Here is a 13,141-nt window from a genome sequence, read left to right on the forward strand (position 1 = left end):
GCGTGCGGGGCGGCAGCAAGCGGGCTCAAACTTTTTTTAATGTTTTATTTAATGTTCATTAGATTTAGGTGGACTTTGGCCGGCGTTTGACCGGCCACTTTATGTTTAAGTATGTTTATTTACGTTTATTTCGTGCAACTTGTTTTTTTTCACGCCGGCACATTTGGGTCGGCCTCCCCGTTGGGCGGTCAAGCCGACCCATTTTAAAATGCGGACGCGCATGTCCGCCTGGCCGACCCAAACGGACAAAAAGCGGATAAAGCGGGCGTCCGTTTGGGTCGCCTCGTTGGAGTTGCTCTTATGTCACGGTGGGCGTCCGTCTCAACCGAGGTGAAGGAGAGGTGGTTGACGTCATCGTCGGAGTCGGCGAGCAGAAATGGCTCTAACCTGGATCTACACGACCTGTAGCTGGACTGGCTAGAGCCAGCCTACTCCACCCTTCCTCTGTCTTGCATGACGAGCGGCCATGGTAGCCGGACTGGTAGCCGTGAATGCACACGATGGTGCGGGCACGAGCATCAAGCGCCACCCGAGAGTAGCAAGGGCTGGAGGTGTTGGGCGCCGCCTGGCGGGGGAGATGCAAACCGTGATAGGCCGCCATGGGCCGACGCGGAGCAGCAGCTTCCCCTCTGGGCCACCGAGGAGGTTGAGGACACTACAAAGATTGAGATCCTGCCATTGTACATCCATGATCAGCGGATCGAAAGTTCCTTGTCGTCCTCCTCGGGGCTGGATTCCTCCTTGAGGCCTCGTTTGGCATGAGAGGTTTGGACTTTGGAGGGGTTTTGAGAGGTTTTTCCACGCGCGGCCCACAATCCCCTAGAATCCTCTTTGGTCCATTTGGTACACAGGGTTACCGTGGCCCAGTTCACCCAATCCTCTTCGATTTTGCCCAAACCACGCGGTTTAGACGGCATGAGGAGACCCTCGAGGAACTGAAGACACGCGGGCGCCGCCGCCCCAATCGACAACTGCGAACCCCGGTCTCCCCTCCCCAATCAACGGTCACTCCAAGGACGAGACGGCGGGCGGCGGCGGAGAGGCGGGCAGCGTGAGCCGGTTCAGCTCTAGTAGACGCCGGTCTAGACAGTGCGGAGCTCGACGCTGACCTTCCATGCGGGACCTCTACCACTCCAGCCAGGTACAACCGTACAAGACCTCTCGGCCACTCTTCCTATCGCGCACTCCCCGGTACAGCGGTGCTACCCGCCCACCCTAGCATGAGCCACCATCTCTCTCTCTCTCTGACCTCTCACTTTGTTCGAGCAGGCTACAAAGGGGTATCTATGGCGGAGATTGCAGAGGTGGAAGAGGAAACAGAAGAGGTTGTTGTTCACCGAGATGCCCAAGTAGATCACCCTCTCTGTCCTCTCCAAGGTAACAATTGTTGTGCTCGGTTTGGTGCGGAAACAGAAGAGGTTGTGATGGAGGTTGTATGCTTTATTGGGTGCCAGTTTTGCCTACTGCGGATGTGGCGGTTTGTACAAGTTCAGTTTGGTGCATCAGAATGGCACTCTCATATTTTGCTTTATGTGCCAAGTGCTATGTGAACACCATGTTAGTTACATTATAAAGATTAGATTTTTAAATGTTCAACACCATGTTATGTCAATATTACAAACCTTGCCAACCAAACAGAAATTTTGAACAAAGAGGATTGTAGATGGAGGAGTTTTGGGGAATCAAGGGGTTTCAAGGGGATTGGATGGAAGGAAGGGATTCACCCAATCCCCTGAAATCCCCCCTCCACAAACCTCCCCAATCCCCTTGTATCAAACGAGGCCTGAGTAGTGCCTCCCATTCGATGGGGTGGGACCTATTGCCAAATCCACTTCCGGAGTCGGCCATGCTGACACTAGGCGGGGAGGCACAAGGAGGGGAAGGAAGGAGATGGGTAGTGGACGGAAGCAAAAGCGGTCAAGACTATGGAGGAGGACTATGGTTTGGTCCGGGGTGGGTTGTATGTGGGGTAGGATGGGCCGGTCCAAAATGATGGCCGCTGTCCCCTGCAACACGGGATGAGGAGGCCCCTGGGGACGCGGAGTTTGCGCAGGGTGTAGCGGTGGTGTCATGGTCGGCTGGGCCGACGGTGTGGGCGACCGTGATTGCTGCGGTGGCTGCGAGACCCAGCCCAGTCGTGGAGCGGCTAGTGCAGGCGTACATGGCGACGGGCGGATCTGGCGGTGGCGGCTGTCGCGCCGAGGCAGGGCGTCCGTCGATGGCACGGTCCGGCGTGCCTTGGCCGGCTCCTGGCTTGGCGCAAAGGGCGGTGTGGGTAGCGGGCAACAAGATCTATGGGCGGCCGCCCCTGCCTCAGCTTCGGGCTGGTGGGGGTGGCGGCACAGTGGTGGTGCCTGGCTGGGCATGCTGGTTGTGTCGGTGTTGGGACCTTCCTGGTCTGGCGCTTGGACGTAGCCGGCGACACGAGGAGGCATCTCCGGTGAGCTTCCTTGGCTGTGGCGGCGGGTCAATGTGGTACCCCTCTTCGGCGGGCGCACGTTTGTGGGTGGCCTCACAGAGATGTGTGCCAGCTATCATGGTGGGGCGACACGTGTGATTGATGGGGAGCTCGGGAGGAGGGATGGGTGGCCTCGATGCGGTCACGCCACCTGTCACCGGCACATCTGCCGGTCCGGATGGTTCGCTCCTCCTTCTCCCCCTTTCCTCATGTTCGGCGGGGAGCTTGGTTGGAGGGACAGGTAGCCTCGATGCGGTCGCGTCACCTGTCGCTGGCACACCTCTGTGTCTGTCCAGATTCGTCTGCTCCGCTTTCTCCCCCCTTTCCTCGACCATGGACGGGCTGACGCAGGCCTACCAGCGAAACTCCTGCAATTGGATCTGTCGGATGAGGTGTTGGGGAACGTAGTAATTTCAAAAAAAATCCTACGCACACGCAAGATCATGGTGATGCATAGCAACAAGAGGGGAGAGTGTGTCCACGTACCCTCGTAGACCGAAAGCGGAAGCGTTAGCACAACGCGGTTGATGTAGTCGTACGTCTTCACGACCCGACCGATCCAAATACCGAACATACGGCACCTCCGAGTTCAGCACACGTTCAGCTCGATGACGTCCCTCAAACTCCGATCCAGCCGAGCTTTGAGGGAGAGTTCCGTCAGCACGACGGCGTGGTGACGATGATGACGTTCTACCGACGCAGGGCTTCGCCTAAGCACCGCTACGATATTATCGAGGTGGAATATGGTGGAGGGGGGCACCGCACACGGCTAAGAGATCAATTATCAATTTTTGTTTCTATGGGGTGCCCCCTGCCCCCGTATATAAAGGAGCTAGGGGGAGGCGGCTGGCCAAGGAGGAGGGCGCGCCAAGGGGGGAGTCCTACTCCAACCGGGAGTAGGACTCCTCCTTTCCTAGTAGGAGTAGGAGAGAAGGAAGGGGAAGGGAGAGGGGAAGGAAGGAGGGGGCGCAGCCCCTCCCCCTAGTCCAATTCGCACTAGGCCTTGGGTGGCGCCCAGCCTGCCCTAGGCAGCCCCTCTCTTTCCCGTATGGCCCAATAATGCCCAATACTTCTCCCCGGCGAATTCCCGTAACTCTCCGGTACTCCGAAAAATACACGAATCACTCGGAACCTTTCCGATGTCCGAATATAGTCGTACAATATATCGATCTTTACGTCTCGACCATTTCGAGACTCCTCGTAATGTCCCCGATCTCATCCGGGGCTCCGAACTCCTTCAGTACATCAAAACACATAAACTCATAATATAACCGTCATCGAACTTTAAGCGTGCGGACCCTACGGGTTCGAGAACTATGTAGACATGACCGAGACACATTTCCGGTCAATAACCAATAGCGGAACCTGAATGCTCATATTGGCTCCCACATATTCTACGAAGATCTTTATCGGTCAAACCGCATAACAACATACGTTGTTCCCTTTGTCATCAGTATGTTACTTGCCCGAGATTCGATCGTCGGTATCTCAATACCTAGTTCAATCTCGTTACCGGCAAGTCTCTTTACTCGTTATGTAATGCATCATCCCGCAACTAACTCATTAGCTACATTGCTTGCAAGGCTTATAGTGATGTGCATTACCGAGAGGGCCCAAAGATACCTCTCCGACAATCGGAATGACAAATCCTAATCTCGAAATACGCCAACTCAACATGTACCTTCGGAGACACCTCTAGAGCTCCTTTATAATCACCCAGTTACGTTGTGACGTTTCGTGACGCCCGGATAATTATGCTACAGTAATCCTCTACTAACGATGCCATGTCACCTCAGTTACTGATGTTAGTCTCGCGTCAGTTCAAAACCGATTCGGAAATTCAAATTTAAAATAAAGTCAAACTAGAAAAAAAATCAAATATTAAAACTAAATGTTCGGGTTGTGCCAAATAATGCATAGATAATAGTGGTGGAGAAACCAAACTTTTATAAAATAAATAAATGCACTAAAATAAATAAAACGGCAGCTTAATCAATTGATTAATGCCTCTTGTACTTAATAAAATGGTAGACTATTTTATTTGGGTGCTGTTTGATGTGTTTTTGTGTTTCTTGCTTTCTGAATTTCTAAGTTTAAATTCAAATGTTTTTTTCTTTAAGTGCAAATTGCATGTCCATGTTTGATATTTGGATGTATGCCAAGTCCGGTTCCGCTGTTTGATGTGTTTTTGTGTTTCTTGCTTTCAGAATTTCTAAGTTTAAATTTAAATGTTTTTTTCTTTAAGTGCAAATTGCATGTCCATGTTTGATATTTGGATGTACACATACGGGCATGCACCAGCTAATCCTTGGTTGGGCTCCACGTGCATGCATGCACGTTGATTTTGCCCACGTACCAACCAGCGTATATTTGTGGATTACTGTAGGAAGGAGGCACCTGCGCTCATAAGGGTGGTGCCTATGTCACTTCGGTACCCTGTCTCCAACAACAATGAAGTTTGGGGGCAATATCATCCCTCGATCATCCATAAGGCCGATGGTGTCCCGGCATACCACCTGGCAGTACACTATCCATGGCGAAACGGAGTTGGGGATGGTCTACCGGTGCCTCACCTACATCATCATATGAAGATAATGGGAGCAGTGCAATGCGCCAGTGCGGCTAGCATGAATCTGTGAAACCCTCCGATCTAGTCGTCTGGCACCGCAGCAGCTAGGCGGTCGCGACGAGTTCGGTAAACGCTATTTTGTTTTCAGGACGAGGCATGTCGTTTACCCACAAAATGAAGACGAAGTAGGGCTGCCTCGTTGGCTGGCATCGTCCATTGGGCGGTCGCAACGAGCTCCCTAAAACACATGCAGAAGAACATACCTGCAACCACGTGGCTACATGGAGATCAAACAATCGTTTCTGGAGATGGTGTACACGGCGTCCACAACATACTGTTCACACAACGAGAAGTCTCCCACCTCGGCGGTGACGGTGTGCTGCGATGGCGTGAAGCCCAGGAGTCTACCGTCATTAACACGGTTACAATGCAGCACCCTAATTTTCCTTTTTTTCCTTTTTTTTTCTTTCTCTTTTCCACACAGGTACTGTCTAGGACGTTCAGGATATGCATGCAAGCAACGGTGGAGCTGGCCGCTCGAAGCCTCGATCGGTGCCAACACAGTTGAGCTATCCCAGTGTACGGAGTAGCGGGACGCGTACCAAGCCTGAAGGGCTGAGGCGTCCGGCGAAGTCGTTGCGGCCGGCGCTCGTTGCTGGGGGCAGAAACAATCTCGGTCTAGAATCGGCACCAAGAGAATGCGTGGATTGCTGATGACTCAAAAATCCACGAATATGGATGCATGGCCATGCACACTTATTACATCCATCAATGAGTTGCTTTGTTTGTCTTTTGCAGGTGCAACCCAACAGATGGCCAGAATATCACCAAATTAAGTCCGATCTGCTCCACGCTCGAACTTTTTTTGGTGAGGGGGCATTTGTTTGATGTGTTTTTGTGTTTCTTGCTTTCAGAATTTCTAAGTTTAAATTCAAATGTTTTTTTCTTTAAGTGCAAATTGCATGTCCATGTTTGATATTTGGATGTATGCCAAGTCCGGTTCCGCTGTTTGATGTGTTTTTGTGTTTCTTGCTTTCAGAATTTCTAAGTTTAAATTTAAATGTTTTTTTCTTTAAGTGCAAATTGCATGTCCATGTTTGATATTTGGATGTACACGTACGGGCATGCACCAGCTAATCCTTAGTTGGGCTCCACGTGCATGCATGCACGTTGATTTTGCCCACGTACCAACCAGCGTATATTTGTGGATTACATGCATGGTATGAGCTATATCACTCACGTATTTGATCAGGTATCTAGCTAACTATGCAGATGTAGAGGCTCGGTGCAGCTCCCGTCGACGCCTCGCTGAATCGTACATACGCCCGAACGACCGCGCGTCAGTTTCAAATACATGTATACCGGCGCCCTGGATGGCGCGTATTTATACATCTCCAAATACCCTATGTGTATCTCTAGTGGGGAGATCACTCATCCGGCTAGAAGGCAAGTACGCGCACACCTATCAAGTACTGATCCTTTCTCTAGCCTTTGTTTTGCACGCAGGCTTTGTACAAGTACATCAATACCATCAGGTTGGTTGGACGCAGTGGCCACGAGCCGGCCGGTATGTACGTACGTATTTTTATTTATTAAGAGTACACCCGTGGGCGTGCACGTCAAGAAGAAGAGGAGATAAGTATCGACTCCACACAAGATAAGGAAGATGCAACAAACTCCAGCTGAAAGATCGGAACCTCTTCGACCCATCACGCGGCCGCCCAAGGGCTGGACTTCTTGCCTATAAATATAGGGGCACCAGATCACATCACACGGCGAGGAGGGGACGCGCCGTCGCGGCAGCATCCAAAGGACGGTGACAAGGAGGCACGCCCGCGGCAGCCGTCGCGGCTGCGTCGAGGACGTCACATCTCAAGGGCAACCATGACACGGCCGCGTGTGGAGGACGCGCCGGCGTGGCGCCCGTATGTGTCTTGTTCACGTCCAGCAGCAGCGGCCGTGTGAACTGGCCGGAGCTCGACACCGACTGCCGCGGCAGAGCGCCGCCCTGTCAAAGGAGACGACGGCGCAGAGGCCGAGCCGGCGCTGACCGCATCCGATCTTGAAGACGCGGCGACGTGCACCATGCACATGGCCGTTCGGCCGTTCCATGTCACGTCCAAGATATGGTCGTTCGTAGGTGTCTGAAGACATGATGTCCAGCTTCTCTTCTTCCATGGTACATATATGGTCCCTTCTTCTCTCGATCTTCCATCTACCAGGTACCGTACGTTGAGGCACCCAAGGGAGACGCAGTCCCTGGTGGCAGCGCCCAGGAGATCCGGAGGGCATTGCTGGCGGGCTCGCCGGACAGCACGCGCCCGCCGGCCAAGGGACGGACAAAGCACCGACCAGGAACGCACGCATCCATCCCTCACACATGCAGAAGGAGCCACCAGGAGATCCATCCATCAGGCACGAGATACCCATCAGAGGACTCACGCACGTCCAGAGAGGGGTGCACGCACACGGGGGAGGCCCGAGGATGGAGAGACACTCAGGAGGAGACGCGCCCCCTGCGGCAGCGTCGATGAGAGTTGGTATCTTGCCGGAGGAGATGTACAGGTGCTGCGGCAGCGCCGAGGCCGATCAGACGAGGAGAAGCGGCGACGCCAGGAATGACGACTCGGAAACTGTCCAATCTTGGCCGGCGCGTCGGCAGTGGCCACGACGCCCTCATCACCCTCTTCCTCCTAGTACATGTGTTTTCTTTGTCATTGTTTTTTCAGGGTTCAGGGAGGGGCGGAGCTCACGTACGCGGGACGCAGCAGCGGGAAGGAGGTACGCACGAAGAGAAGACGCGCCCGATGGCGGCACCGTCGACATGCAGATGAGCGATGTGCCTTGAGGGGTCGAAGGGCAACCACGACGCAGCATGCTTGTCGGGCAGCCCATGCGACCTGGTCCTTTCTCGCGGCAGCACGTGCGGCAAGGAGATCACGGAGGCCAAAGGAGTGATGCGCTCGCCGCTATGGTGGCAACACACGTCCGGCCGGCCGGTGGCTGCGCCGATGACAAGGAGGACGGGCAGCAAGCAGAACACGCTGGTGGCGACAGACCCGCGGATGAGCGTGTGTCAAGATACAACATGGAGTACCATCTCTCAGGTTAACTTACAGTAAATATATTCATCTCCCTTGTGTATCAGGCGAAGAAACACATACACGTACAACGGTCCAGGAGCAGCACCTGGGCATGGAGGTTTGCAGCAGCTCCTCCTACGTGCCTCGTCTGGGTAGCAGGCAGGAACCCAAGGAGGCACCCTCGAGAGGACTTGAAGATGGTGGCATACATCCATCCATCATGCCTCGCACCAGGAGGCACCGGGAGGGATCCAGAAGGAACGCCCCAGAAATTGTGGCAGCGATGGCAAGCTGAGGAGGAAGAGATGCCGGCCACGGCGGCGGTCTACCCACGACAGGCGCATAAGGAGATGAACAAACGGGAGAAGACCAAGCCTCGGTGACTAATTCTATTTGTTACTATGCCTTTCATCTATCAGATGCTACACAAGAAGAACAGCTAGAAGGCGGAGGAGTCCGGCACACACAAACATCAGCAGAGAAGAATGCGCCCTTGGTGGCAGCGACGAGGAGATCGGAGGGCGCGCCGGAGATGGAGCCACCGGTGGCCGTGGAGGACGATGACATGAAGGTCGACGGCACCAAGGTCTCCATCACCCCTCGCGTCCACTTCGTTACCGTGGCGCTGCAGAAGACAACATGGAGCGACGCCACACCGCCGCCCATCGTTGATGTCGTCGAGCCGGCGCCATGGAGGTCGACGGCACCGAGGTCGCCCAGGCCGTTTACGTCCACTTCATCAAAGATGGTGCCGCGGAAGACGACGACATGGAGCACGCCACAATGCCGCCCACCATTGATGTCGTCAAGCCGGCGCCATGGGGGATGGCGACACGGAGCTCGACATCGTGCAGCCCGTTGTCTACCTTGTCACACCAAAGAGATGCCGTTTGACATGGAGACCTATGGTTCGCCGTCACGCCCTTCGCCCACTTCATCGAGACATAGAGGACGAAGCAGCGGAGCCTGCCTGGACGCCGCCAGCCGACGACTTCGTCAAGCAGGCGTCGGCAACCACACCGACATGGAGCTCGACATCATGCAACCCATCGTCTACTTCGTCACACAGGGATGCCGTTTAAGATGGCAACCCGGAGCCTGCCATCACACACCGTTCATTAACTTCATCAAGTAGGCGCCATGAAGGGTGACGACACGAAGCTCAATATCACGCAGCCCGTCCTCTACTAAGTCGCACGAGAGGGCACACACGCGTGGACGCCACAAGGCCGCCGCCCTTCACAACGCACACATCCATCCATCAGGAGATCCATCCATTCACCACACACGTCCTAAGAGAAGACTCGCCAGCGCCACATCCATTCGTCGTCGGCGCTACATCCATCCAACCCACCAGCCAGCCATCACGCCCATCCATCCATCACACGGCAAACCCCTTCACAAAACACCAGAGGCAGAACGCATCTTGCAGGAACCGCAGCCGCAGCGGAGACCGACGACCATCCGTGCAAGGGCGGCAACGACTTCGACGACATGAACACCAAGCTCATTTTTCCTGATGGCCCTTCATTTTTAGGTGTCACATTCTTGGCTGGAGATTACTCGAGAGCAGCCGGAGCTCTCCAACGACGCAGCCCAACCGCTAGCCCCGGCGCCCTACCATGGCGGCCTTCATGGCGCTCGGTGAACACCTCATGGCGTACAGGTCGCGACGCACAGATGGCGACCAACAGGGCCACGGTGAACAGGTTCATGGCAAAGAGTACACCGGCATACATGTTTTGCATCACGCTCTTGGAGGAGACGAAGTGGCGGAACCGGAGCTCGCTGATGATGCAGCCCAAAACTAGCCTTTCCCTTCACGGCGTACGGGTCCTTGGTAGAACCAATGTCCGCAAGGGCGGGTCTAAGACCGGTTCTTCCTTCATGAGGCACGCGTCCCCGACGAACAGGTCAATGGCGTACAGATCCTTCATCGAGCTGGAATTTGCAACGGCGTTGTCCGATGCCGGTCCCTCCTACGAGAGGTGCACCCACTGTGGCGGACAGATCAGCGACGTACAGGTCCACGGCGTCGCCAGCGAACAGGTCACCCCTTGGCGTAGCACCAGCCCAGCGCGACGTGGCCTCTACAACGCTACCTTTCCACGGCCTCGTGAGGCGCCCCCCCCTTTGTCTTGGCGGACCGCCGAATACTGAGCGTCTAGCCGAGATGAGGCGCCAACCACCCCGGCCACGCCCATGTGAGCGCGCGTTAGTTTTTTACACTGTCGCCGGTCTCCCCAAACCGTTACACCCGCAAGGCGTAGCCCCTTGAACACCCCGATGAAGCAACAGGTCATCAAGAAGTCTAAGCCGAGCGCGACCCATGCTACCCCAACACCAACTACTCCAACGCCGCCAAGACCGACGAGGCACGACGGCGAGGGCGGGCGCGACCACCGCTAAGGCCACGCCACTTGCGGCGCGTGTACCGACGAGGACATGGGCTCTGCCGCTGCCCACACACACATCACCATCATCATGCATGGAGGACGCGAAGCGAATACGACGAAGACGACCACACGGCTTAATCGGAGGTATCCCGCGGAGTAACCCGCAGGTGTAATTAACCGGGAGCCTTCCGAGGCCCCGGGAACCAGGTGACCGCAATCGCCACAGTCAGGCTGGCCGCGCTAGTAGGCCACGAAGTGCACTTTTTTGTTTACGGGATCTTGTAATTTTGTCTCTCCAATGAGATTAATGAAATACTCGTTTCCCGTATATTTTTCTTTGTGTACTACGGTACACTGGAATGCCCGCAAATTTTTTTTCTTCTTTCCCCGGCGCAAGAGAGAAATATGCTCCCCTTCCCTTCTCGCGGAGTCTTAGATATTTTTCTCGTGTCAAACAGGTGCCATAATTAAATGTGGCAGTAGTATATTTAGCTATACTGATTTAGGAGTTGTTTTTTATTTTTATAGTTAAAGATAAATTGAAAACTATGGGGAAAACTAAATGAGCAGAAAAGCAAAATTAGTGGAAAAGAAAAAAAATAAAACGAAACAAAAGGAAAAATAGAAACCTAGCTACTGTGCACCTAGGCCTGCTCGCTACAGGACATGCCCAGCCCACACCATCGCCCATCGCCTTCCTCCTGTTCACCGTGACCCCGTGGACGACCTGAGCACGTCCATGGCCAGGGATCGCCACACGCCGACCATCCGAGCCCCCCGGCGAGTATAAGACCGTCCCCGACGCCCTAGGGTTCAGCCTCATCCCCTCTCCCACTCGGTCCCCGCTCCCCTCGCCCTATCCCTCTTTGTTCCGCTCGCCCAAGCGCATGCGTCTCACGACGTCGCCGTTGTCGTGCACTGAAGCAGCCCCGGGTCGCTCGGAGGTGTCCAGCAGGTGCGTCGTCGTCGCCTCCGTCGGCTACGTCAACGAACCAGACCGGAGCCGCCCCGCATCGACCGGATCGAGTCTTCTTCCACCACCGGTCGCCGCCGTTCAACGCGTCGATCCGCCGCCTCCGTGCTTCCCCCGGCCTCACTGACCTCCCCTGCCGCACCGATGTGAGCTCGCTGACCTTTTCCCCTTGTTCTCCTTCTCTCGTTCGTTCTCTAGCGCACGCCCCGTCGTAGTCCTCCGCTCGCGCCGCCTGTTCTCCCACCGGTGGCCGCGGTCGTCGTGCTCACTAGGGCCGCGCCCGCGTCCCGCGTGCCCTCTTTGTGGCCGCGCTCGAGCCCCGGCCGCCCCGTGCGCGCCCTGGACTCCCCCGCCGGCACCCGTCCGTGCGCGCCCAGCCCGCCCGCCTGCTGTCGATGCTGCCCTTTCCTGCTGCTGCCTCTCCTGGTACTGCATCGCTTGCTGCTGCCTGCTGTTGCTCGCACGTTGTTGTTGCTGCAGCTGCTGCTCTTTGCTACTGCAGATGCCGCTGCTATCTGCTGTTGCTCACGGTCCGTCGCTGTTGCTGGCCATGGCCATGGCAGAGTGCATCAGGAGCGTGAGGTGGGTGTGTGTGTGTTCGGCTGAGAAATTGCCAAGGGCGCTGATAGGCGCCGGTGCGCCGGCCGAAACGTTTCGGCCGGTCCAGCGCCAGCCGTTCGATCTGACTAACACGGAGGCTGCGTAACCGCTCGATCTGGACTGGGTCATCGTCTTCCTCGCCCCTTGCGAATCCCCCACTCCTCCTCCCCCGCCCGACTCACTACCCACCCCCCCTGCGCGCTGCCGCACGTCCTCCCCTGCTGCCGGCTCGCTGCCTCGCCGTCGTCGCCGCCGGTCGCCGCCCTCGCCGTTGGTCGCCACCCTCACCTATGCCGCCTTCGTGCGTTTCTCCCCTCTGTGGATGCAGCAGCGTGCGCCCATGGTTGCACCCCCGTGGTTGCAGGCTTGCAGCTCCCGGGGAGATGGCCGCATCTCCGGTGGCGCCGGCCGCCGGCCGCAGCACCTGTCGTTGTGCTCGCGTTGTACCTCGCCGTGTGCCCACTCGAGGCTCTTGCTAGTTCCAACAAAAAACGACACCGGTTGTAGCAAAAAAGTTTATCGCTTCCAGCAAAAAAAGCTTACCGCTGCAGCCCGCCGTCGTCATTGTAGCAAAATTGTTAACTGGATGTAGCTTCTGTGTTTGCCGATTGCAGCAAAAAAATGACGTGGTTGTAGCAAACACAAAAGAACGAAAAAAGTTTTTATCGTTTTCAAAAAAGCTTCCACTGTGGTTTGGAAAAGCTTCAATCGTGTATAAAAAAGCTTCATTCGTTAAGAAAAAAGCTTCAACCAGACCTGCGACCAGAGAAAAACTTGCAAAACATTGACAAAAAAGCTTCAACCGTATATAGAAAAAGCTTCAACCGGCTACCGGCGGTAGAAAAGCCGTGGTTGCAGCCCACGGTCACCTCGGTCATCGCCGTCACACAGCCCGGTCTCCCGCGGGGGTGCATCAGCGTCGCCGTGGTAGCACCCCGTCGCCCCGGTTGCAGCATCTCCCGTGGTCACCCCTCTTCGGTCGCCGGCGAGATGGGATGGTCACCGCGCAGAGCCATGGCGAGCTTCGAGCGGGGAGAGGGGAGGCGTGGTGCGGCGACCGGG

At 55.6% G+C, this 13,141-nt stretch overlaps 1 pseudogene; it reads left to right on the plus strand.

The window, feature by feature from the left end:
* The first annotated feature begins 2,161 nt into the window (after nucleotides 1-2,161).
* The window catches only part of LOC123139451 (uncharacterized), a 26,424-nt pseudogene continuing 15,444 nt past the window's right edge, over nucleotides 2,162-13,141 (plus strand).

This window comes from Triticum aestivum, chromosome 6B (genome assembly GCF_018294505.1).
Source record: "Triticum aestivum cultivar Chinese Spring chromosome 6B, IWGSC CS RefSeq v2.1, whole genome shotgun sequence".
In the NCBI taxonomy this organism is placed as follows: Eukaryota; Viridiplantae; Streptophyta; class Magnoliopsida; order Poales; family Poaceae; genus Triticum; species Triticum aestivum.